This window comes from Peromyscus eremicus, chromosome 18, assembly GCF_949786415.1.
Source record: "Peromyscus eremicus chromosome 18, PerEre_H2_v1, whole genome shotgun sequence".
Classification (NCBI taxonomy): Eukaryota; Metazoa; Chordata; class Mammalia; order Rodentia; family Cricetidae; genus Peromyscus; species Peromyscus eremicus.
This window is the reverse complement of record NC_081434.1, coordinates 29662672-29690380: the sequence shown is the minus strand read 5'-3', so window position 1 is coordinate 29690380 and position 27709 is coordinate 29662672. Positions and strand designations below refer to the sequence as shown.

At 37.3% G+C, this 27709-nt stretch overlaps 1 long non-coding RNA gene across 1 annotated transcript; it reads left to right on the top strand.

Annotated features, from left to right (window-relative positions):
* Nucleotides 1-677: 677 nt before the first annotated feature.
* Nucleotides 678-26505, top strand: LOC131895262 (uncharacterized). Its single transcript, XR_009375136.1, has 3 exons — nt 678-813; nt 2382-2539; nt 26121-26505. It is a non-coding gene; the product is annotated as an uncharacterized LOC131895262 (long non-coding RNA).
* The last annotated feature ends 1204 nt before the right edge of the window (nt 26506-27709 follow it).

The following is a 27709-nucleotide window of genomic DNA, read 5'->3' as shown; positions in this document are numbered from 1 at the left end:
CCAGACCAGCATTGGGTATGAGACCTTATCTAAGAACACTGCCCGCTAATAGGAAATAATATTATTATACTATTTCTAATTTCAGCTATCTACCCATAATCCTCAAGACAATGGTGTTTTTCTTTCTCTGAGACAGGGTTTCTCTGTGTAGCCCTAGCTGTTCTGGAACTCACCTTGTAGACTAGGCTGGTCTCAACTCACAGAGACCCACCTGCCTCTGCCTCCCAAGTGCTGGGATTAAAGAAATACCCAGCTGGTGTTTTTCTTTTCATGAACTAAATTGTATTAATAATAATGCAGAAAAAGCAAAGAAATACTTGACTTTATTTTTTTTCTAATATAACCTTTACAATTAATTATTTTAATAGCTATGGAAATTAAGTTATCTTTTTTAATGTAATAAGTATGCTAGAGATGCTCTCATTATTCCTCAGGATGATTTTTCTTCCCCCATGAGGTCCTAGAGGTCTCTATTTATGGTGTGATGCTTAACAAAACAATAAAATTACATTTCTTCTAATAGTATATTTTGACAATAATACTATAGACTTGGTGTGTGTGTGTGTGTGTGTGTGTGTGTGTGTGTGTGTGTGTGTGCTGTGTATGCTGTATGCACTGATGCACATACATGTAAACTCGAAAACATTGGATATACTCCTCTGTTGTTCTCCAGATTTTTCTCTTGAGACACTGTCTCTCACAGGACTGGAAGCCTACTATTTCAGTAAGGCTGACTCTCCAGTGAACTCTCAAGATCCTTCTATCACCATCTGCTGATGCTGTAGTTACAGGCATGTGCAGTCATACCCAGAGGTACTCATTTGCATAGTAAAAGCTCTTACCCACTTTATCTCCTCAGCTTCTACATAACAATTCCTCACTAAAAGTAGACAAAATGAGCATTTGTATCTTTAAACCTGAGAGAACTTTTGTCTCCAGTTAATGGCATACTACGTCAAAATCACCTGTCACAATTATATTGACAGTTTTCTTTACTTATTTATTTGATAAAACTCTTTCCTGTCCATGATCATCACGATTCTATGCTCTAGCCATACTTGATCACTTACATTGAATCAGGAGCCTGGCTATCAATCTATTCTAGATGCTATTTCTCTTTTAATTTTTAAATTAATATCCACAAACATTTCCAGCATTTCCTTTGCACGCTAGGAAAGAAAGGCAGAGAAACAGTATATTTAACACACCTATTAAAAGCACACCATTTGGGATCCAAGAACATCCTCAATTACATTTAGAGGACTGCTTTACGTAACGTGTTGTTTCACAAAATATACTAATATATAGTTTATTATTGAACTGTAATCTTCCAGTAAATGACTTCTTGAACAAATTTTAAGATACCTTTGCATTTAGACTATATTGAAGCATTATCTTATTGCTGTCCTATAGGCACCTGTAAGACTTGTGAATTTCTTATTTGCACATGTCATTTTTTTATTTTTACTTTTTATATCTAAGTTATATATAGCAATTATACATATCTATGGCGTCTGGGCAAAATTTTAATACATGTATATAAAGTGTAATTACAAAAATTTGCCAGCTTTATTTAAAAATTAAAAATATCTTCTTGGCTAGTCACATTAAAACAGTCATTACTTGTTGACATCCATAGTCATTTTACTGTGTCATGAGATAATAGAAGATTTTTCCTCCTATCTCACTGTATCCCTGAACCAGCTTATTAACATTCCAATATTAATTAATAAATAATAATTAATGTGCTTGTGGGGTATAATGTGATGCTTTTGTATGTTTACATGAAGGAATGATCAAATATAGTTGATCTTAAAAGTCTTTCTTTGTAGGCTGATATAATTATGTGCCTAGTATGGTGTGAGTTTGTGAAACCCTAGGTTCAATACCTAGTACTACTGCTGCTGATAACAGTAATAGTAATAGTAGTAGTAGTAATAATGATAATAGTAATAATAACAATGGTGATAAATTTAATTATTTCTTTCAAGTGGTATTTCTTTTATATTTCACTGACTATTAGGTTTAAAAACATGGACAAATTAGATATTCTCCCTGTGTTTCTATTTCCTGTGGTATAAGTGCTGCATCTTTCTAACTCACAGGGTTTGTTGATATCCAAGACATTCTTTGAAAGCATGCTTCTTCTTCTTAAGTAACCTAAGAAACAGTTATTATACAAAATAATCAGTAATATTGGAATCTTAACATAAATATAGTTCATAAAAAGGATTTAATTTTTCACATACATCTTAAGACATATATACTTGATATTTTCACAAACATTACTTATGGGGTTTTGAATATTGCCTTATAACGTATGATACTATGTAATTTGTAGAAATTCTTGCTGTGTTTCTTCACCTTGGTGTTTCTTCTAGGAGTTCATTTCCCACTGTCTTCATTAATAAACACTAATGACTGAAGAACTTCCCAGTAATACCATGTTGGGGCTAAGAGGAGAGACTGATGAAGTCTTTGCATCATTATCAAGCATCTGGGGACCAGAGTGGTGGGATGTGGGCTCCCAGAGGATCAGGTAACTCTTGCCTTTGCATGCTGTCTGCAGCTTCTCCAGCCAAGCCTTCTACTTTTCTGCCATCTTTGTCTTCTTGGAATGTTGACTATACCTTGAGCTTCACTTCTGTCTTATTGCCATGAAGGGACAACATGACCTTGGCAACTCCTAGAAAGGAAAACATTAAATTGGGGTTGACTTACAGTTCAGAGGTTTAGTCCAATATGGTCATAGCAGGAAGCATGACAGTGTGCACGCAAAAATGGTGCTGAAGAAGGAGCTGAGAGTTCTATATCTTAATCTATAAGTTGCAGAAAAAAAACTGAGACACTAGGTGTTGCTTAAGCTTCTGAAACCTCAAAGTCCTGCCTCAGTGATGCACCTCATTCAACAAGACCACACTTATTCCAACAAGGCTGTACTTCCTAGAACGCCACTCCCTATGGACCAGGCATTCAAACACACGAGTCTATAGGAGTCATACCTAAGCAAACCACCACAACTATCATAGCTCCACATAATCTGTTTTTAGGGTTTGGTGTTAGCACTGCAACACTGTGGTAAGTACAATGCCTAAATTCCCACAAACACCTTTAAACTCTCAGTAGAAGTTTCCATGATCCAATTTTTTTTTTTATTTTGCATGCCTGCTAAATCACTTAAAATAATGCCAAGGTCTTCCACACTCTGCAATGTGTCAGAGTCTCCTGACACTATGACTGCAGTTTACCTGAGAACCTTAGCAGTGTGTGCTATCTTAAAGGAAAAAAGACACCCAGAACTCTCTTTTTAGAAAACTGTAGCTGTCACTGGAGAGGGTTGTCCTTGAAACAAATTTGCAAATTAGAATTTCTAAATTTTTGAGTTCATGATATCCTTGTCAATTATTAAAATACACTGCATGGTGGTTTGAAAGAAAATGTCCCCCATAGGTCCATAGGGAGCGGCACAATAGTAAATGTGTGGATTAGATGTGACATCTTTGGAGAAATTGTGTCACTGTAGAGGCAGATTTTTAGGTCTTATATGCTCCAGCTAGGTCCAGTGTGGTACACAGTCTCCTGCTGCTGCCTGTGGATCAAGATGTAGAACTCTCAGCTCTTTCTCCACCACCATGTCGGCCTGCATGCCACCATGTTTCTTGCCATGATGATAATGGACTAAACCTCTGAACTTTAAGCCAGCCTAAATTAAATTTTTTCCGTTATAAGAGTTGCCATGGTCAATCGTCTCTCTTCACAGCAATAAAATCCCTAGTTAAGACACCCTCCAAGAATATTTCTTGTTGATCATAGGACAAATCCTTTGTCTTTAGCAACTGATACCTACTAGGCTGCATCTTTAAACACTCCTCTTTAACCAAAAATCAGGCATTTAATTTCTGGTCTTCTTTCTTTTTCTACAATTTATCATGGTAAGTCTGTTAAGTGCAGTCCATAATATGTGTGTTAGTGCGTGAAAGCTTCTATTACTGAAATTCCTTTACCAAGCAAACTGCAATATCACCTTTGAGTTTGGGCTACCCACAAAGTCTTATGACAAGGACAAAATTTATACAGTTTTTGCCTAATATAATAAGGGAATCCTACAGGCCAATTTCCCACAGAATCTCCCTTTATGTCTAAAATCATCTTAAATTCCCCACCCTACCATCATCCTGGTCTTCTGAGCATCACAATCACCCATCAAGCTTATAAGCCGAGTATTGTCGGTTTTTGCCTCTCTCTGATTTACTAAAGTCCTTTCACAAATCCATATGAAGGATTTCCTCGCAGCATTCAGGTAGAGAGAGAACCATCTTTTCTGTACTTTTAACATGGTATTTCAGGGTCAGCAAGACAGCAGATAGCTCAGTACTTGCTACCAAGCCTGACAGCCTCAGTCTTATCCCAGCAACTCGCATGGCAGAAAACAGAGAAATAACTTCTCCAAGTCCTCTGACAGCCATGCACATCAGGGCATGCACCCTCCCATTCACATAAATAAGTGAACAAACAAGTAAATACATGTTTAAAAGACTTTTAACATGGTGCTCCACTAGAACAAAGGTTTTGGATTTTGCACAGTCTGACTTGCACCTCCAAGCTTTCTATGTCTAACCCAATCAATAAGTCCTGCCTCAACTTATTGTAGAAGTTCTCTTTGTGGTTAACTATAAGATAGAAAAAGAATTAAGAGAACTTCTGGTGGCCGCTGAAATGATTCAGAGGCCAAAGCCACGTTTCTTAGAAGCCTGACAATGTGAGTTCATCTTCAGAACCCACATAAAGGTGGAAGGAACGAAGACACTCCAGAAAGTTGTCCTCTGACCTCCATACATGTGCTAAGACATATGCTTACCTACAACAATGCATCACACTCACACACATACACACACATAGCCTTGCACACACATACATGCAGAGAGAGAGAGAACAAAAGTCAAAATAATAATGAAAGTCACAATAAAAAAATTAACTTCTGGAGGAGATGTGTCTCTATAAACTATCTGTTTATATCTATTATCAATCATCTGTCTAGCTATCATTTATTATCAGTTTATGTATCTATCTTGCTAAGAGTCCAAGCCATAACTCATCTTATTGATTTACTCAACAAAATATATCAAATGTCCATTACTAAATTTGGATGAGAGAAGTGTCACTTAAACTTAGCAATTATGTGAGTGCAACAGACATTGCAAATAACATCAAAAGCTTTAGCAGGTCCACACATGGAGAGAAACCGTGCTCTGAGACTGAATATGAAAAAGAATGCCCACCTAGCCAAAAGAGGTTTGGTAATCAATGTCTGAAAAGTAAGGAGGAAAGTCATTTTGGTATAACTAACTTTACAGGAAGTTGCTACCCTCAAAGAACCATGGTCAGTGTCCATGGGTGCGAGCAAAGGATTTTGATGGGCGATGGAAGCAAAACTGTAATAAAACAATTTAACTCCCCCTGTGGAGTTGGTTTCAGCTGCTGCTGGCCAAATTTCTTCACACCAGCATCTAATAAATATTTCCTTCCTGCCTGTTCCCTTCAGCCAAGAGTTAGCTCACATCCTTATGGTGTGTCTTTTTCTGGAGTGCTCTTCAGAGGGTTAGGTATCTCATGAATATTTCCTGTGAATTGCATGCTTGCCGAAGCTCCACTTTTCGAATAAAATTAAATGTGAGTGTATTGCAATGGGATGAGGTTTATGTAATTTGGAAGTGATGTACGTACACACAGTGAACTAATATTTATCATACAGAATAAAGTAACCTTACTGCACTGATGATAGGCTTACTGACAGGTGGGTAGGAAATGTGACCAGAAGTTATGATCAGTAAAGAAGAAACATGTGCTAGATAGAGAGGATTAGCTGTGACCTCTGCTGTTCTCCTCTTTCTCTTCCCTCAATATGTTATGCAGGGTTTTCTTGCCAAGGATGTATTAGACATATTCATAAGTCTTCTTCCTCAGGCAATGTTTTCCTGAAATGTTTTTTTCTTTTCAAAACCCAAAAAGATTTATGTCACTTTGAGGACTTTGGTGTCAAACTGCAGAAGCTTTCTCTCAAAAGAAAAAGGAATTCTGATGGCGGTTTCCATTTCTTCTTGTTTTATCATATTCCAAGAACTTTGTTGCAATGGAAAGATTGGGACCTTGGATGAATCAAGTTGTTTTGTTTTTGTTTTCATTTTTACATTCGATCTCTGTCATTTCTTCCCCAGACCCACCCCACTTTAAAGAGTAAAGTTAATAGGATCAGTTATTTTTTTTTGTTATGAGATGGTTAGAAGTATATTCTCCCTGTTAAAAAAAAATGCTTTAAGCTTTGTTTTCACTGATTTAGCTCAAAGGAGATATAAACTGCACCCTTGGCAGTACTACAAGAGAAAAGACATATCAAGCCAAGTTTTTCTTTTTAAAAAAATTATACAATCTAAATCTTGAAGCACAACTATTTTTTTATGAAATTATATCCAAATATACTGTGTACACCCACAGATAAAAGTAGGACTGTGCACAGAGAACACTGTAACTTTATTATTTTTTTTTTGCAAATAATCATTAGCTACTTGCTACATACAAAATAAAATATGATGATAAAACACTGAGAACCCAGGTGAAAAACAGAGATGAGGGAGATTTATTCTGCACTACCAAGGAGTCTAAAATGGGAATGTGGGTTTATAGTACAAGGACGGCAATAAGCAGCACTCCTGTGATGCTCAGAGGAAGAATGGGCATCAGTCAGTCTGAAACTCCCCCATATACACTCTGTTCCAAGAAACATTATCAACTCTTTGGATAAGAGCAGTAGTTCCTGCACTAGCCACTGCCCTTGACCTCCTGTTTCCTTTAGTCCATTCTCTCCATGTGTCCAGACTCAGTTTTAAAGTGACTGTCTAGGCAAATTGTATGTTTTACTACTACAATATCATTACATCATTCTCCCTCCTTCTCTCACCTACAAGAGGTCTGACCACCTTCCCTCCCAAGTTCAATGCCCCTCTTTTCTTTAACCATTGTTGTTCCATACACACACAAACAATTCAACATACACATACAGCCTGCTGAGTCCTACCAGAGGTGCTTACATGTGTGTGTTTCAAGACCGACCACTTGGCATTGCCTACCCTATCAGGAGCTCATCACTTACAGACCCTTTCTCTGATTCCCACTGCTCTCCCACAAAGTCTGGTGTGATCCTGCCTTGCCATGAGCCTCCAGTTTCTCAAACACACCCAGTTCTTCCCTGCCATCTCTTAAACTGGAAATCCTTTTCCCCCCAAATATTGACTTAAATGGATCCCTCACATAAGTCACGTACTAGGTCAAATATTCATGTATAGTAACGAAAGCCATGTCTGTTCTACAGTAAGTTTCACATAAATGACTTTTGGAACTACCTGACTTGGCAGAGAGCCCATTTGATGTTTTCTAGGAAGATAGCATGTGGCATTACCTCCAAGTACTTTATAATACATAGTAAGGCTTTTTATTTATTTTCTTGTTTACTACATTGATGAGTGATGCTGCTCTGTATGCTGTGAATGTATTGCTCTGATTGTTTGATAAATAAAATGCTGATTGGCCAGTAGCCAGGCAGGAAGTATAGGTGGAATGAGCAGACAAGGAGAATGCTGGGAACAGGAAGGCTGAGTCAGGAGTCACCAGCCAGACACAGAGGAAGCAAGATGTGAAGGCAGAACTGAGAAAACGTAACAAGCTACGTGGCTAATCATAAATAAGAATTATGGGTTAAGTATAAGAGCTAGTTGGTAATAAGCTTGAGCTAATGGCCACACAGTTCGTAAATAATATAAGCCTCTGTGTGTTTACTTGTGTCCAAGTGGCTGCAGGACTGGCGGGTGAGAGAGATTTGTTCTGACCATGGGCCAGGTGGGACACAGGAAAACTTTAGCTACACTACATTTATTTTAACATTTCATGGGGCACAGGTTATGTCAGTTTTGCTTTTAGTTGGATTTTCAGTGCCTACAACAGTGCCTTCTATGTATGTGGTCATTGTAAGGGTAGAGGGGCAGGTCTGTTAAATCAACTTGTTTTGTTAAACATCTTCATTAATTGAAGTTTTGTTGCTTGGGTTGTTTTCAGTTTGGTTTAAAATTAGTTGTGAACCAGAGGCAGAAAAACTCTGTTACTTTTGTTTGGGCTATAAAGTTATATGTGTAGGAGAAAAAAAAATAGATCAAAATATTTCTCGTCTAATGTGTAGAGGACACAACAGTACTACCATGAAGTCGGCCAGCAGCTTCAGCAGTTTTTATCCTAGTACCCTCTCAGTTTCCAACCTATGAGTCTGTATTTCAGCGAGAATGAGGTAGGCTCGCATGACCCCACACCTAACTGGTAAGCAACAGGCAATCAACAGCTTTATTCGCAAGGGAAAGTGAATTTTTCTTAGTGGTTGAGCTGTTGTTAGATTAACATGTTAGATCCTATAATGAGTAATATAACACCCATATGCATGTGGGAAACACTAAGTGGACTCAGTAGTACACACACACACACACACACACACACACACACACACACACACACATATACACACACTCAAATGTCCATGAAGTTGGAAAAGGAAAGTGAGATGTGGATATAATGAAAATAATATATATATATATATATATATATATATATATATATATATATGAAAGAAAAAGCATGTTAAAGGTATTATATGTCTGAAGATTTAGGGAAGGCTTAGATTTTGATAGTAAGTTCAAAGAGGCAAGAGATGTTAATTTTCATATTGGCCGTAAAGCTGATTTTAGAATGTAGAGCAAAGTCAGGCACACAGGAAGATGTCAGCAGATGTGGGTGGGATGATGAAAGGTACTACCACCTTGAAGGATTAGAACAACTAATAAGTATATCTGAGAATAATCAGGCAAAAGACTTCTGGTCACATGAATGGATATATTTCTTCTTGGGGAAAAAAGATATAAAATATTACAGATGGAAGACGATGCTGAACTTATCACAAACTGGAATAACAGAGATGAGTTAAGGTCAATTTTGGACACTTTGCTCATAGAGAAAGCTAATCATTGCACATGTTAATATATTTCTAATTTTTCTACAAAGTACCCTTGATTTTTTTCAGCAGGCAAACAAAATATAGGGACCACAAAAACACATGACCCCACTTACATGGCCACATTCTTCATGTTATAATTACCTTGTGCATTTCATTTATGCACATAATTTTTATTTTTTGCTTTTGGCACCTCCCCTTAAAGGAAGATAAAAGAAAAAAATAACTGTGTTTTGTCAGATACTTGCTATATTTGATATACTTTAGTCTTCCTGAAGAATATAGAACTCACTTTCCTGATGTGCTATGCCCTTTTCAACAAATTCTGAACGCATTTCTTACAGTGTCAATCTGCTGGTGATAAATTTTCCACATAACTATTACGAAAGGACACTTTGCACTGTCTTCATTAATTTTATGGCTGAGCCTTTATGCCCCCCACAAATATAGGTGTTGCTTTCTTGACTCCTCATGTGGCTGTGTTTTGAGAAGGGAAGTAAATCATGTGAAATGTGGTTGTAAATGTAGGTTCTTAGTATAATGAGGTTAGTATCCTTAAAACAAGAGTCATCATCAAGTACCTGCAGGAAATGAGGCCATGTCAGAACACAATGAGGAGGCAACTGCCTGTAGTCCCAGCTGAGCGCCCTGACAAACACTACCCAACTATTGATCTTGAAAGTCTAGCTTCCATATCCATGAAAAGTAAATGTCTATCGTTCATTGCATCCAATGTGAGGTATATTGTTATGGCAGCCTGAGAAGATTAATGTAACTTTTAAAGAATATTTCATTGGCTATATAGGTTTCTTGACCCAAAACCTTATCGTGAAACTGTATTTGACACTTTTCTCTTCTGAATCCTATAGTTTAATTTCTGCTGGAAACTCAGTAGCCGTTTAGGTGGCTCTCTTTTATGCATTGTGATTGCCCTCTGTAGCCTCTGTGAAATAATTTTTTCAAGTCCATGAATATTCAATTTTCTTCAGAATATTTTTACTTTTTGTGTTTACTTATTCTATTTACAAACCATTGTGTCTATGGGATTTTCATCTAATTACCCACGCAATAATTGTTACTGGGGTTTGTCTATAATATCATTAAGTTCAAAAATTTTTAATTAGTTTTCTTTTATAGCTTCTTGCCTGATGCACAGATTCCTGGCTTTTCCTTTCATTGTGAAGAGATCCAAGTTTCTCTGATTGAGCACTGTTGTAACATCATTTAAAACTCTCTTTGTGTACTCAGTAAAACATCTGGGATCTTTCAGGGTTGATACCTGGAAAGTATTGTTTTCCTGAGAATGAGTCAGATTTTCCTGTTTGGATAAGTCTAAGTTATAGTCTATGAATCATTTTGTAGATCAGTTATATTTCCCTGGGAGTACTAATATATTTCATTTATGTTACAGACAGTGAACTTCATTGGATATAAGTTGTGATTTCTTTTTGTAGGGAAGCAGCTCAAATTTAGTTCTTTTATCTAAGGCTAGTATTTGTTCCCATATTTATTGAGCCTGTTGAAGGTTCTTGGCAGATTTTATATACAGAATTTTCTAAGGTAGTCTTATAAAATGTCACTAAATAGGTGTTATCCAAGGGTTATAAAATAATGAGAACCCTTAGTTGTCAGATTGTGGCAAGGATGATATCCAAGAAACCAGAGTATTTTGTTACTAATTAAAATGCCAAAATAAGTCATTTGAACTATTAATCTTCCCATTTTCTCTCTGGACCCTCATCTTCCACCCAAAGCTGCTTTAACAAATGCTATACAGATGAATATAACTTCTGTTCCAAGACTTTGTAAAGCCACTTGTATGAGCCCTGTCCCCAGGAAATGTATTTTATCTTTTGGAGTGCCAGATAATTGAGTGCTTCCAGAATCAATGGGTTAAGCACTGGATACTCAGGGCTGTAAAGGTACAGAAACCAAAGTGCTGAGAATCTTCATGTTAAAATCCTGAATTCTGAATGTATCAATCAGAAGGCAGGGACCCTGTGCACCAAATATATCTTTAACTTGAGAGAAATCAGTTAATATTGTTGGAGTCACAGTATTCATAGTACCAGGTGCTAATACCTACTTCCAAATTTACCTTTAGGGATAAATAAAATGAACTGTTAAAATAATACAAGCTTGGCATATAGATTTGAAAATGATGACATGTTTATCAAGACAAACTTAGAAGAGGTTCATTCTACCCACAGTGACAGTTTTCAGAGGGCAATCAGTAGCTATTACTATATCTTCCTCTACTAATGTAGCCCCACTTTACATTGGGGATTCTTTTCAAGACTCCACTGTTTGTGTGTGAAACTTTAATTTTCTTATGCTGTATAAATGAATTGAAAGATTAAAAGTTGAAAGTTAACTTTCCCTTTTCAAATGTCTGAGGAGGAGAACTCCAAGTGGAAAAGCATATACTCTCTGTAATAAATCACCATAACTAATAATACAGTATGCAGAAGGATAGACACACCAAAAGCACTTCTCATTTCAACTATTAAGATTTCAAAACCATAACATATAACCACAATTTTTAAGGTAAGTCCTGGTCATTGTGATTCTACACAGGTTAATAGGTTGAAGAAATATCCTGTCAAAATTATTGGCAATGGCTGCCAGTATTTGAAAATGGATACATTCCTGATTATTTCTAAGACTATAAATCCCATAAGAAGTCGTGAAATACTTTCCCCTGAGGAGCATTCCAGAGTTTTCCAATTTTTTTCTTATTGATTGATTTATTGATTTTTATTTTTTGAGACAGTGTCTCACTTTGTAGCTCTGTCTCTCCTTGAACTCACCACGTAAAAACAGGCTGTCCTCAAAATCATAGAGACTTTCAGCCTTCCAAGTTTGGGGATTAAAGGAATGTCCCATTACACCTGGCTGACTTTTCCATTTATGATTTCCAACCATGTTCCAAACATAGAACTGAAGCACCAAAAGAAAAACTACAACAGAGAGAAATTACTGTATATTAATACCTTTATAGTAATTTCATTCAGTCATTTGTACCCCAGATATTAACCACCACTGTTCCAGGTACTTTTGACAAGTACCCAGAATACAGCAGAATCAAAAGGCATATGCTCCTGTTTCTTAAGAACCTTAAAAATTTAACAATAAACCAATCATCATTTATTTATGAGTAAGAGAGATATTTCAAAGGGTAGAGGCAAAGGTTAATGTTTCTATATGTGACCTTAGGAATATTTCCACTTGAAGTCTTTGAATTTTCATGAGAAGTTTATAGACACCTGGCTTGCGAGCCCAGGGGGTGAGTCTGAGGCCACTTGGAACGAAAAACCTTCTACCTGTTTCCAGCATTTAAGTTTAGTAGTTACACTCCCTGCAGGCTAAAAAACCCATAACAGGAAATAGACCCCTGCTTGGTATCATATGGCACCAGCCAGACCAGATGAGACATAAATAATTGCCCACAGTGGCTGCTCCATCACTTTGGTGGGGACAGCCTGTATGGAAGATGTGGAGTTTTATTGAGAGCAAAAACTGTGTCCTACTAATCCATTCATTCATTCGTTCATCCATTCATTAATTGAGTCAGGGTTCTATGCATCCAAGGCTGCCCCTAGACCAGCTATGTGGCCCAAGATATACAGTGCTATGACACTCAGTTTTCTACCACATTGAGGATCAAATTTGGGCTTTGTGCATGCGAGGCAAGCACCTCACCACCTGACCTAAGTCCACAGTCCTCTCAATGTCTTTGTGTCTTTTTTAAATATAGCAAATTTTAAATATATACTTAGAAAAGTGAATGGATACAAGAACAATTCAGAAACTTTATGGTATTTTGTTTTTATTGGGCATGGGATTTTTTTGTCATTTGCTTCTTATTGTTTTTATTTTGTTGTTATTTTAATTATTGTTATTATTATTAATTATTGAAAATACCTGAGGAGACCCAGATCTTGTGGACCTAGGCCAATGTTGTAACTTTCCTTGAAATGATGAGTGAAACAACCAGGGTAAATGTTGAATTTCTTATCACCAAGAAAGGCATGTTATATTCCTGGAAAAGGTCATTTTCCAGTAAATACTGTCAAGCAGAAAGTGTAAGGAAAGACAGGTTGACATAAGGCAGACCTTCTTTCTCTGGTGCGGAGCAGTGCTTACATTCTTGTTTGCAGAACCGAAGAACAGCTTGGTAACACACGAAACGTACCACTAGCCTTGCATATATCTACCACTTAGGTGATGGAACTGTCATCTGTACACTTTACTTCAGAGGATTCTCTAGGGCTGCAGGTGTTGTAACAAGGTGTCTTTATGGGTAGTGTACGTAGACTGGAGATAGGTTTGATGATAATGAAACAAGGTTATTGGGAGTCAGAACGTCACTGAGGGCACCAGCTCTGCGGACTGTGTGGCTTTGGAAAAGTGACTGCATCTGTTCTATCCACAGTTCTTCTCACTGTAAAATGGGTACTATAATCCCTGGCAAAGAGAGACGGAGTTGAGGAAGGTTGCTCTGCATGTAAGCACATTCTAGAAAGAAAGTTGATGAGCAATTTCGTTTTCAATCTCCCAAAGTTCTTTCCCCTTTAGTCTCATCCATAATAATGTCAGCAGTGCTTTCAAAAAGTCATTCTCAAATATAATTGCATATTTTAATAAATAGCAAGTCTGCAATAATTACAAAATAATTCCCTCTGCTGCTAAATGCTCATCTGGATGGCTTTGCTTTTCAATTGTGTGAGCATCTGCTAAAGTGGGGAAAGAGCACTTTGTTCTTGAAAATGAAGAATCTCAGTTTTTTTCAAAGCTATTCAGCAGTTAAAAATCTATTTAAATAGTCACCGAGTAGAAAATCAAATGTTCACACTACTTCATCATGGTACCTTTAACTCAAATTCACCAAAATCATCACTCAGTTATAGACATTTTTATTAAGCTTTTAATGCAGATTTTAAGCCCTGAAATGCAAGAAAATTGACTGAATGACAGTAGAGGAAACATGTTTTTCTTATCCTTTCTACCATAGAATAAGGTGTGGGTTATTCAGAATATGAACTATGTGGCTTATTGCCACCTCAAGTATTCTTCAGTATGATAATTTTACAAGGCTGGAAAGAGATGAAGTTACATAGTTTATTTATTTTGTTAAGTGACTGTTTATAATTTGAAGTGTTCAGAGAATATTTACTACAGTTTTGCTTAAAATACCACTTTGTTGACAATCTGGGTTTAAACAATGTTTTTAAAACAGCATTCTTTAATTTGAACATTTTCTTCCAATTTTAAACATTAAAAATGATTTTATTTAAAAAATTATTTTCACTCAGTACTTTGTGATCACATTCTTTGTTTTCCTCAGACTCTTCAACCTATCCATCCAATTTCACTATCATTTATCTATCATCTATCTATCATCTACCTACCTACCTCTCATGCTCACTCTACCTCCTCTACACTCTCTCCTTATCCTTCCCCAAATGAAAATCAAAACAAACTGGCCATTATGACTGAGCAGAAGGAAAATCACATGCCTGCCCAGGGCAGCCTGCTCTGGGCAGCCAGAAGAAAACATGGGCCAACCAGGAGCCATGTAGCACCACGCAGTTGGGCACTATCATGGTGAGCAAATATATTGTGGGGTATGGGAGACAGACAGACAGACAGAATGGTTCATGTCCTGTAGGGAGGCAGACCTGAAGAGGTAAAGGTAGTTTGGAGCAGGCTGAAGTGGGTAGCCTACTTGCTACCAGGGGCCACTGTGAAGTCTGGGTCTGTGGACCTTCTGTAGCTGCTGTCTGCATTGACATCCATGGCTCCTATTACCACTGGTGGTCAAGAGAATAGGGCTGCACAGAGTTGCCCCCCAACATCACTGTCTGCAACACAAGGAAGAACTGGGCCTGCTCCTCACCAGCTGCAGCACTCAGGAAAGCAGGTCCTGCATCTCGCCTGGGTAGCACAATAGAGCTGATCCTGTTCATGAGGGTACCAGTAAGCTAACCCTAAGGGCATGAGAGTGGGAGAGCTAGTCCTGTCCCCCTTGTCTGCCATGTGGTAGTGTGGGTAAGGAAATGATGCCCTCCCCAACCTACCCCTTGATGCCTATGGTAGGTAGGAGAGCTGGTCCTGAGGTCATGAGAGCAGGAAAAGCTAACCCTTCCCCTCATCAGCCACAGCAATTGAGAAAGTAGGCCCTGCACCTCACCTGGGCAAAGCAATAGAGCTTGCCATGGTGGTGTAGGTGCTTGTGAGCTGGCCCTGAGGTGTTGAAAGTAGAAGAACTGGCCCCATCCCTTGCTGATTGCTTCATAGGGTGAACTTGCAAGGGCAGTGCTGGAGACCTCACCCTGGTGGTGAGGATGAGCAAGAGCTGGTGGGCTGATCCACCCTATAGCCACTCAGACCTAAACCAGGGCTATGAGTTGGTCTGCCCCAACATCCACTTCATCTATGATCTGCTGGAACACATGAAGGGCCTGGTCCGGCAGATCCGAAACTGCAGGATCTCCATGACACAGGGCAACAATAGAGTATCCAAGAGGAGTCCTTGTGAGGGTCCAACATTGATAATGTAGCAGAAACCAGAGGCCTTGAACCAGACTACAGGCTCATTGCAGTGAACACCTAAGTGGTATAATCTTCACACTGCAGCTCCCACTATAAGATTTTCTTTTTCTTAATTTTTTTTTGTTTTTCTTTTCTCTTAAATTTTACTATATTTTGAGGGCAAGTTTACAAAGGCAGAGAGTGATTATGAAGGACCAGAGAAATGAATGGAATCTAGATGCATCATGTAAAAGCCATAAAGAATCAATAAAAAAGTTTTTAAAAAATGTCAAAACCAAAACAAACCAAAACAAAAGCTCACCAAAAAACATGGAATGTATTTTGTGTTGGTCAACTACTCCCTTGCACAGGGCCTGAACTGGAATGTGGTTGATATACTGGTGACACTATTGGCTAAAAAAATTTTCCTGTCCCTAAAGAGTATATATTGAAAATAGTTTCTTGGTTAGCAATAGGGCTTTGTGTCCACATCTCCTCTATGCTGGGATTTTGTCTGGTTAGAGCTTGTATAGGTCTTGGGCATGCTGTCATGGTAGATGCTTGAGCTTTCAAGAAGGGATTTGACAAAGACACCCCATGTAGACCTGAGTGCTTTGTAGTCTCATTCTCTGCATATTGTCCAAATGTGGGATGCTGTGCTAAATACCAGCTACTGAAAGAAGGAGTGGCTTCAATGAAGGGAAAATGATGCTCTGATCCATGAATATAGCCAGAGGTCACTAGGAATCATTTCATTGCTATGTTGCTTTAGCAGAATAATAGTAGTAGGTTTGCCCTTAGGCCTATCTAGTCTTAGGTTCTTTGCCTCTTTACCAAATCAGGTATGGGCTCCAGATCATGGAGTGGGTCTTGTGTCCAATCAAAAAGTGGTTGATTATTCCCAGAGCATCTGTGTATATCTTCAAGGTACATCAGTCTTGTTGGCTGCAGGCTTTGTAGCTGGTAGTGTTTATGATGACTTTTCTCCTCCAGCAGCATGTGCATTGTACCTACCAGGACCATGAATACAAGTAAATAGGGGTGAAGCTTCTATTTGGACATGAGCTCAACTTTTGCATGTACAGCAAGGTAAGTATGTAGTGTCTTCTGCAACAGCAACTTACCATGGGTTTGTAGAGGGTTACTAATAGCCTGTGTCCATCAGACTTTTTGGCCAATGATTCACCAAAATACAAGCCATTCCTGGTAACAGAAAATTTTATGTGGTGGCATAAAATGTCTAGGTAAGGCATTGTTTTCCCTATTGTGTGAGTCCATTTAAATTCCACTAATATATGTATGTATATTTAGGAAGTTCACACAGTATTAGGTTTTTATATGGCTTTTCAAACAGTCTTTAGTGTTAGTGGTCCCTCCCCATACTCCCTCCTTTACTCTTTCCTTCTATAACCCTCTCCATTTAATCCCTCTGTTCTAGTTTCTCATTTATCTCTTGATAACATTATCTGTAGCAGGATCCTGTACTGTTGTTCCCTTTGGAGGAGAACACTAAGTAGGTGCAGAGTCAATGACACAGACTCTGGAAGAATGTCAAAACAACAAGCTCAGTTTATTCAGGAAGAGGAAAGCCTTATATAACCTCCAACCCATCCTGGGGGGAGATCTGATGAACATACATTGGTTGGTGTGACATGGCTGCCTTTCATTGGTCCAAGTCATCTCCAGATCATGTTTCAGTGGCTGTTGCTAAGGCCCTTAGGCAGACCCAAGTTGGCTCTCAGAAAGTATCTTTTTTACTTGTTTGGGCCAGCTGGCCCTCAATCTGTTAGAGGTGAGTCATCCCACAATTATCCCCTGGTCCTTTTCATCTTTCTACCTAACATCTTTCTGTGGTTATACAGACTGATACACATTTATCTAAAACTTCAAAGTTAACTTCCACCTATATGCAATAGCTGTTTTGGTCTCTGGGTTACTTCACTCAGGATGGCTGTTTTAGCTCTATTTGCTTATATGAAATTTTCATTATTTCATTTCTCTTAATAGCTGAATAATACACCAGTTGTTTAATTGTTTCACATTTTTATTATACATTTACTCAGTTGATAGACATCCAAGCTGTTTCAAATTTCTGGCTATTATGAATAGTGCTGCAATGAACATGGATGACCAAGTACTTCTGTAGAAAAGTATATATTCCTTTGTGTAAATGCCCAAAGGTATATAGCTGGATCTTATGGTGGACCTATTTTCAGCTCTTTGAAAACCTCTACACCCATTTTCATATTAGCTATTCCAGGGTGCCCTCACAACAGCAATGAATAATTCTTCCCCTTCACCATGTCCTCACCAGCATAGTTTTATTTCCTTAGTCATTCTGACTACTGTAAGATGAAATCACAAAGTAGTTTTGATTTTCATTTTTTCTGATGGCTAAGGATGTTGATTGTTTTAAAAAATTGTTTCTCGGGCATACATGCTTCTCCTTTTGAGAACTCTGTTTAGTTCTATTCCCTATTTTTTAATTGGGTTGTTTCCCCTTGACATTCAGATTTTGTTTTTAGTTCTTTGTATATTCTAAATATTAATCCTCTTTCTGATGTATAACTTGCAAACAATTTTTATTGTTTTATAAGCATCCACTTTACTCACCTGATGGTGTCCTTTGCTGTACAAAAGGTTTTTGGATCCATGAAGTCCTGTTTACTAATTGTTCTTAGTGCCTGTGCTATCCATACCCTATTCAGAAAGTCTTGTCGCTGTACCAGTGAGTTCAAGCCTATTTATATCTACTTTATATCTATCAGGTTCAAAGTATCTTGTCTTATGCCAAAGTCTTTGATCCATTTGGAGTTGAGTTTTGTTCAGGGTAGTAAGTATGGATCTATTTTCATTCTTCTACATGAAGCCATTCAGTTTGATTGGCATCATTTGTTGAAGATGCTGTCTTTTCTCTAATGTCTAATTTTGGCTATTTCAAAAATCAGCTGACATTAGATATCTTAGATATGTGGAATTTTGCCCGGGTCTTCAATTCTATTTCACTGATCAATGTGCCTCTTTTAATGCAACTACCATACTATTTTTATTACTGTATTTCTGCAACCCACCTGAAAATCTAGGATGGTAATAATTCTAGCAGTTATTTTTTTAATTAACAATAATTTTACCTATTCTATTTTCATGTGTGTTTTTCCATATGAAGTTAAAGGTTTTTTTTTTTTCAGTGTCTGTAAAGAATTTTGTTGAAATGTTGATGGATTTGCACTGAATCTATAGATTGCTCTTGGTAGGATACCCAGTGTTACTCGAACTTACCGATGAGTGTGGTGTGTCCTTCTATCTTCTCTTGTATTCTTCAGTGTCTTAAACTCTTTATTGTACACATCTTTTACTTACATGATTAGAATTATCCAAAGGTATTTTATGGAGGCTATTATGGAAGGTGCTATTTCCTTGAGTTCTTTCTTAGTAATGATTGAATCATACAGAAAGGCTACTGTTAATTTTATATCCTGAAACATTGTTATAGTCTTTTTATCAGCTGTCCAAGTCTACTGGTGGTGTGTTTAGAGTATTTTATGAATAAAACAATATAATCTGAAAGTAAAGATATGCTGACTTCTTCCATTCATACCCCTGATCTCTTCTAGTGTTTAATTGCTCTATCTATGTCTTCAAATGCTTTATTGAGTAGATATGGAAAGAGTGGACATCTTTGTCTTGTTGCTAATTGTAGCATAAATACTTATTGTTCCTGTCCTTTAAGAATGATGTTGGTCCTCTGTTGACTCCCTGTGGGAGACTGCCTTGGAGGAGGTAGAAATGGAGGATAGGTTGTTGAAGAAGGCTGGGGGGTAGGAGGAGGGAGGAGAGGGGAATCTGTGGTTGGTATGTAAAATTGAATAGAAAATTTGTTAATAATAAAAATTAAAAAATTTAAAAAAGAATGATGTTGGCTGTGAGCTGACTGTAATTGTTTTTATTATGGTGAATTGTATCCATTGTATCCCTAGTCTATCCAGGGCTTTTTATTATGAAGGGATGTTAGACTTTTGTCAAAGGTTATTTCTGCTTCTAAAGAGATGATCATATAGTTTTTGTCTTTTCGTCTGATTGTTTATGTTTATTGATATGCTAAACTATACCTGAATCTCTGTGATGAAGTCAGCTCAATCATGCTGGATAACGCTTGTGGTGTGTTCTTCAATTTGGTTTGCAAGTATTTTACTGAGAATTCTCACATCTGTGCTCATAAGGAATATTCTAATTTTGTAGGTTGGAGGGGGGGGTCTCAAAGGAATTCAGATGCTAGAACAAATAGCTGAAGCAGTCGCAGGGAAGGCCCGGGGTTCCATGGACCTTAGTTATATATCAAGTGGTCAGTCACAAGGGATCTGGTTTGATTTTTTTTTTTTTGCTTTTTAAATATATAGTGTCCAATACTTAACAATCTTTGTTCACTGCATGTTAGCAACAGAAACATAAATGATCCATCACATCATACATAATATATGCACAAAGAATAATAGAATATTTAATTAAAAATTTGTAAGCAAAGCAGTACTGCTGATGTTAACTTGGAAGGGGAAAATCTTACTGGGTTCCAAGGCAAGACAAAGAACAACAAACAACTAATGAATGTTGAGAAGAGGATAATTATTATTTCCTAGGAATGAGCTCCCTGATTGGTTATCCAATACAGAGTAAAAACCCTAGAATCATTTACATCCAAGCCATGCTAAACAGACACAGCAGGTTGTATTTATATATTTGTGCATTTATCTATATGTATATATTTAACAATATTAATAACAGAAAAAAGAGGCCATTGATATGAGATCAAGTGAAGGGGAACATGGGAGCAGACATAGGAAGGTCCAGAGGGAGAAGAGAGAAAGGTATGCAATTATATTTTACTTAAAAATTAATGATAATACATTTTATATTTTTATTAAAAATGTATTTTCCTACAATATATTCTGGTGATGGTTTCTCTTCCCCCAACTCCTCCTCTCCACTTTCTCCTGCAGTAAGTTAGAATAAATACAGAGATCCACAACTAAACAATGTGAAAAGACCATGGAACACTGAGTCATAAATGGGATATCTCCATGAAATTCTTCCCCTCAGGGTTCAGAGAACCCTTCAGAAAAGCAGCCCGAGGGCATGGAGGACACCAAGGAAACAAGGCTTTGTAAGCACTGCAGGACCAACACACATGAATTCAACAGAGACTGAATCATGCACAGAGCCAGCACAGGTCTAAGCCAGATGGGGTCCCAACAGTGAGAGTGGAAGTGGACATGAGCCCCCATCACTAAACCAAAAGCTATATCCAATTGATCATCATCCTCAAATGAAAAATTAATTTTCCCCAATGGCATCTCATGGGGTATACCAACCACTCTTAAGGGCAGGTCCCATGCACAACAGTACATGGCAAACACAAAACAAACTGCACAGTGTCTTTGCAGATGCTTGTCTCCTAATACTTTGTCAGGGTTTTTTTGTTTGTTTGTTGTACACTTATAGGTCTTTTGCATATGTATTACAGTTTCTCGTTTTGTGTTTGTATTCCTGTGTGTGGGAATGTGTGTGTCTGCATCTACATGTGTTTCTTTGGCTCTTTTTCTTCTGGCTTTTGTTTGTTTGTTTTGTCATATTCTAGTTTGTTTACTATTATTTTATATTATTATTATTTCTAGATGCCTGTTTGTATTTTAATGAGAGAGAAAATAATGCATTTTTTTAAAGCGCAGATAATTGTTATGTTTGTTGGCTATCTTATTCATGCTATCTTGAAGGAGGGAAAAATTACATGGCATTTGGAAGACTTTGGTATCAACAAAAAAGAGAACACAAAAGCAGATGAAAAATCATCTAGATCATTTTGACAATGTAGTCACACATGCTTCCTATTGTTTGTCTTCTTTGAGGAGATATCTGAGGAAACCCCCTACTCTGAAATGTAACTGATATCTCCTTTAAAGGAATATTTTTTAGATAAAATTTTTACTTATGTTTGCCAATTTATTTGCTATACTTACCAAATTCTTATTTGTTTGGGCAAATGAAGTGGAAGAGACAATTCCAACAATTTAAATTAGAATTATCCAGGGACTAAAGTCTAGACAAAATGTTTCTAAGACTTAAGCAAAATCATCATCCCCATAAATAAGCTCAGAATCTGGTATGAAGCACAACCCAGTGACAGAGCAGATGTTTCCATTCTTTACACATTCTATTGCCTTTTCATTTCTTTCCAAATTCAACAATGCGTATGATTTGTTGAGAACCTAGTGGCAATGGTATCTGTACAAAACTGTTGGCAGTATCTTTGGCACTGAAAGGATGGATGAGAACCCTTTAGGTACTGAAGAGCTCACTCTCCATGAAATAGTATTGCTCACACTCTGGGCATGATTCGGCATAGACCTCATTCTCAAGAGCAGTCCATCAACAATTTGTTTTTTGTGCTCTTTTGTAATGATTGATGAGTTTTTGTCTTTTAGGTTTTATTTTGTTTTGTCTTCTTTTTAATGAGAGAAGAAAGAACATACATGGTGGGAGGATCTAGAAAGACTTCATGGAAGGGAAAGAATATAATCAAATTGCATTGCATCAAAAAATTTTTAAAAAAATTTAAATGAAATCAAAATTCTCTGTGTAAAAACTCAAAAGGAGCAAAGTCTGTAACTATATAGAAAACATAAAAAAACCACTCATTTCTCATTTAATGGGTGCTTTTTGTTACCTCACATTTTTGAAGATATATTGTTTTATTGTGGTTAAATGGTGGATTATTGTATATATGTGAATACATACATATTTACGTAAATTAAAAGGCTAGTTTTTTATAAACACTTAATGAATCAATTTCAAAAATGTTAATGAGCATTAATTCTCTCTGAGCAACTATGATTTAGTACAACATGAAAAGATTATAAAGAAAGCATTTTTATTTGTTTCTTTGTTTGTTTGGGGGAATTAAGTACTCTGTTCAAGAAAATTGTCCACAAATGCACACAAAATAAAAAGCCATGAAGTAAGAAAATATAAAGAGCACAAGGCAGGCTTGAGTAAAACACTAGTGACCTTTACCCATGCATGATTTCCTAGACTCCCAACAGTATCATGTAGAGATGAGCATGAGACTTATCTACAGTTCAAAAAAGTGTCTTTGACACATTGCCATGTATGGTAGCCAAAGTACTGTGTGCCTTTGATCATCCTTGCCCCACACTCTAGTATCTCTCTGCAACTCAAATTTAGTCTCAAAAGAAAGGAGGAAACATGCTGTCATTTTATATTCTACCACGCTGACCATCCGAATCTCAAATCTATAATCATTGATTGTCTTTAAATTCAAATACTCTTCACCAATTGCCCACCTTCCCGTCTATGTTTTTATGGAAAATTAAGCTGCCCTGCAAGGAAATCGATTCATTTGGAATGAAATCATTGTTTCTCCTCCCTCTCGCAGCAGGTTCCCCAGGAAAAAACTGAACTTCCTCCTTGTTATAAGTTCATAACTATGAAAGAATAACATTTGCTTTATGCAAACAACTTGCTCATCTAAAACATGTTGCTATTGGGTCATGTTGCCCTTTCCTCCCACATGATTGACCCATCAGCTTCTGTAAGAGCCTTCTATTCTTGTTTAGCTTGGACTTATTTACTCAAGTTCTCAGTATAATTGTGTTTGTTCTCACTGAAACATCGCATCCATCAGCCCACTGCATTCTCATTATTCATCACCTTCCACCTACTTAACTTCCTTTATTGTCTGCCATCGGTATTTGTGAGCCAGGGCAACATGACAGCAACAAGGACAATTGTTGATTGGGTTCTTCTTGAGTACCAGGAAAGCTTTACTTTCAGTTTACAGCCTCGTAAGCTAGGGCTAGTGCTGCTCCCATTTCAAAAAGGAATAGAGCTGCCTTTACTTTTCTTTCTTTGCAAATGATCCTCTATTCCTTCTTGCCATTGTTGTAATCGTGAATAATCCTGATTTTGCAGCAACCTAATCATGTGTATTTTTGTTTGCCCTGTACATGTGAACATTGCTACAATAATTAGCACAGTGTTCAGATTGATTGTACTTTAAACCCATGCACTCAAGTGGCCACTCAAAAAAAAAAAAGAAAAAAAAAGCACTTCTTTTACATTCTTACGATTTTCTGTGGGACTTACTTATTTTCTATTGTTTAATACAACAAACAGTAGTATTTTTATTTTTCATATGTTCTCGCCACAAAGAAATCTTCATAGAGATAATATCTATGATCCTTACAGTGATTCCATATTATACTATGTATACATGTATCAAAACTTTACAGTGTGACTCACAAAAATCTGTTAATCAAATCAGTTATGTGTCAGTTAGAACAAATAGAAAACGGGAAATCATTTGGTGGAGATGTTGGCTTGCATTTCTTATAGTAGGAAGGATGCAAGAGAGTCCACATTGGATCTGTGCTAATGCAGCCTTTCTTGAATTTCAGCATCTTAGAGCTAGTGGGGAGAATTGTAAACAGAAAGAGAATGAAGTAGAAGTGATAGATTACTGTTCTGAAGTATGTTCTTTACTACACAAGGAAGGAAAATTCACACTTCAGCATACCCAGTTAAAGAAACCATGTTAACTAGAGAATATTCTCTCACTTCTTTAAATGAGAAGACTTTCATACAAGTAATAGGATAGTCTCTCACAAGCTGGATCATAAGGCTATTGAACATAGTGGTGGATGAGTTCAGTTTGGGTGTCTTAGCCATATATCTCCTTATCTGTCCTTGAGACAAAGGTTATGTTTCTTGAAACAATACAGGAAAATAAGGCCATAGACTGTTTCATATATCTATGGGAAATACTTGGTTATTACTGGATGAGCTCCTCACAAATACTAGGGACTTCAAGACAGCAAGGGAAGGGCAAGCATTACTGGGAATTTTGGCATTGAGAAGTGGGGTGTATGCCTGGATTGGTATGGGGTTTAGTGAGTTTGCTGATCATCATGGTGAGACAGGATCTTTATGAGGTAGAAGATGATCTGGAACATATGAATATGTTTGATTAATATAATTTTGTCTACAGATGAAATCAAGAGAGGATGAAAAATGGCAAAACAAAAAATGTAGTTTATCCCTGTCACTTGAAAGCAAATATAGCAGGATTTGTATATAGCTGAAGTTACTAAGGGGAAAAAATAGCAGGAAGCTAGATGCTATGCTAGTGAGTTTCAGGAAGCCTGTAAAGCCAGGGCAATAATTTATAGAACACATAAATGATAAATTCTTCTAGTTAAAAGTAAAGATTAATGTTATCTAAAGGGTGAGATGTTGTCCTACCCAAATACATAGTATTCATTTTCCCCTGAAAGAAAGCATATTGAAGATGAAGATTGTTAACTCCAACCTAGGGCCCTTTCAGCAGCCACTTGTGACCAATGGACAGGTAAAAGGTGCAGTTCTGACCCCAAAGAACCAAGATTTCCAGTGGCAAGTATGGTTGACAAAAGACGTACTCTGCCTTAGGCATGACACAAGCAGATTATGACGGGCTGGAAACCCAGAAACCATTTGGGATGTAGAGATGTGCAATGGTCTCCTAGCAGCAACAACATTACAGAATACGGAGCTCATGGTTCCTGAAAGGTGACAGTAGGTTATACAGGCCAAAGTGAGATAGTGTCATTCATGTCCCTATACACAGCATTGCTCTTCTGTTGAAGCAACTGATAAAAATGAAGGCATCATGTCATACTGTATTAGGCCTAACTAAAGTTTCTTTTACAATATCTGCTTAGCCATTCAAGACCAACTGGTACTACTTGGAATTGATAACCCTGGACCTCTAGAGATTCTGTCCACCATCTCTAAAAGGTTTCATTGTGTATTGATAACCATTGAGTAGATTTTGAAAGCACTTGGAAGAACAGTGAAATCAGAAGTTAATGGATTTATATGAAAGTACTATGTGTGAGTAAGAAAGAATGCTCTTGGGTGCTGTATTAGTTTTTGATTCTCTAGAGTAACAGAACATAGTGAATGTGTGTGTTGTTGGTTGTCATTCAGGACACCAGTAGAATATTGTCAGCTAATGTCCTGATCATCGATGAACCCTGCCTGATATAGTAATATGCTAGGCAATACATACACATGGGTACAGTAGTAGCATTAATGGTACAAGTTCAACAAAGTGCTTTCTAATTTGACTTATGGTCCATTTGACATTACACATCTGACAGTTAACTGTAAGTTACTTCAAATGGTGATGGCTGGGGAGGTCATAAGTCCTAGTGGGGAATCAGCTGCTGTTTCATTTTGTTTGGTTTGTTTGTTTTTGTTAGTTTTTGGTTTCACAGTGGTCAAATGGAGGCAGTGTACCTGTCAAACTGATTTCTAAATCTTTTATTTACAACGATAGATCAGGGCTACTATAACTCTGGGTGTCATGGAGCAAAAGGCCTTTTTTTTAAAAAAAAATTTGTGATGTATTGCAAAGACTCATAACTATTTAAGCTCCTAAGAATAGATGACTGATAAAGTGGTAAAGTATGCTTATGGTATGCCACAGATGGAGAAGAAACAATCAGATGTCTATTTCACCCCTCCAAGATTTGGGGAGCATCATGGAAGGTAGTCAGAGAAGAATGGAAAAATCTGGAGGAAAGGATGGAGTGTTGTGAACTATTTTGTCAGCATGGAAACATTCCCTATTGAAAGGAGGTGAGATGCTTAAGTCTTAGAAAGTAAGGAAACTTAGAAGACTCAGAAAGCTCCTAAATTTATAAAATTGGTAAGACTCCTGTCCAACGACACATAAGCAATAATAACTGCTGAGGAAAAGAAAATTCCCAGCCAGCTGAATTGTCTACAAATTATTCGGGGAATTCCAAGCTTAAAACTTTCAGTTACCCATGCTTCTGTAACTCTAATAAACACACCGTTTCCCTACTTAAGAGTTGTATGGGTTCATTCCTTGTATCTATTAGCACCTGTTTTAGAGAGAATAAAGTTTTATTCTTCAAAAAGTCACGTAACAAGACCAGGTACATTGAAGAACAGCTGGAATCAAACTCAAAGAAAGTCTTTAGAGGCCCATCTACTAGTCCAGTGCCATCTTAAGACTCCACCATCTTCAAAATGTGGCCACAAGCAGGGGGAAAAACCAAAGCATGAGCACCTGTATTGAGCATTTCAAATTCAAACTATAATATGATCTTGTCTTAGCATGGTTTCCAGGACTCATAAGCATATTCAGACAAGAAAAGTATAAAAAGTACTACATCAGTGTTTAGAAATGGCCTCCATGATTGGCAGACCTGGGCTATATCATTTCATTGCTTTGTAGTTAATAAGCATAGCTAGCATGGAACACTGAAAATACGGCAAGTGTGCAGTCCCAAATAACCAGAGTTCAAGTTGTTTGATCTTTTCCCCCATCTACGACTTAAAATATGTTACATTTAACCTCCTGGGACTTCAAAACTTTCTCAGTTGTCATGGGAACAGTAAGTCATTTCTTTCATAATTATTGTAGAGAAAGTGACCATGCATTTAAAGTATCTTCTTCATAAATAGGTATACTAACATATACATTATACTAAGTGACCTTAAGTCCAATTAATACCTTTGTATCCTACAAAACCCACCTGTTCTTTCTGACGTGGAAAAAAAATATATCTTCACTAGCCCTAGTATGATCCATGAAAAGAAATGTATTCGCTCTTGTATTTTGTAGTGAGATTAGCAGAATGAATCTATACTAACTCAAAGCAGTTCTGCATGCTGCCAAGAGAATATTTAGATTTTCTTGCTTGTTTGGCTTAATTGCCATCTCATGATGTCTTGGTAGCAATAGTCTCATTCTGTTTTAAGTGGCTTTTTCCTCTCTCTTCCCTTGCAAACAGAGCACGGTGGTAGAAAATTCTTTTCCCCTGAAAACTTCATCATGTTCTCTGTGGGTTAATACTTATTCTGAAACAGATATCTTCATCTTCCAATCAGAGAATCATCCAGAAAGGAGCGAGCAGCAGAGGGGACCTCCAGCATGCTCACTCTGCCAAGCCCCAGAAGTCTGGATTTCTTCTGAAGTGAAGCAGCTACGTTGTAATTTATTCTTTGTAAACTCTGAATCCCATTATTTTCTCTTATCTGTGCCTT